Raw genomic sequence first — 575 nt, 5'->3', positions numbered from 1 at the left:
GCCGAGGGGGCAACGGTGGCAACGCCACCGCCCCCGACTCCGCCGGCCCCCTCGCCGGCGGCACAGGCGGCGGCGGCATCAAGGCCCCGACAGGGTCCACGACCTCCATCGGGACCGGGGCCCCCGCCGTCTCAGCCTCACCCCCCGACGCCGGGGACGCCCGCCGGGCCTCCCTCCGGGCGGACAGCGCCTCCCCAGCGACGAGCCGGGCGCGGAGGTCACGCACCTCCCGCTCCAGCTCGATCTCTTGCTCAGAGAGCACCGTCCGTTTCGCCTGCTCTGCAGCCGCATAGCGGATCTGCAGGGCGGCCTCCCGGAGGGCCCGGACATTCGTCCCTTTGAGGTTTGCGCTGCACCTCGCCACCTTCTCTATACCCTGGATGCGGTCGTTGATGACCGCACCCAGATCCGGCGTAGGGGCCCGCCGCATCTCCTCAGCCACGGCGTCCGCCGGCGGCAACCTCTTACAGGACTTGTGGACCGGGAGCGGCGGCACTGCCCGGTCCTCCAAGTCCTCCTCGCGGAGGCCCTGCTCCTTAAGCGTAAGCTTGATTAGCTTACGCTTGGCCTCCGCG

This window comes from Dufourea novaeangliae, unplaced genomic scaffold (genome assembly GCF_001272555.1).
Source record: "Dufourea novaeangliae isolate 0120121106 unplaced genomic scaffold, ASM127255v1 scaffold207, whole genome shotgun sequence".
NCBI lineage: Eukaryota > Metazoa > Arthropoda > Insecta > Hymenoptera > Halictidae > Dufourea > Dufourea novaeangliae.
This window is presented reverse-complemented; position numbering follows the sequence as displayed.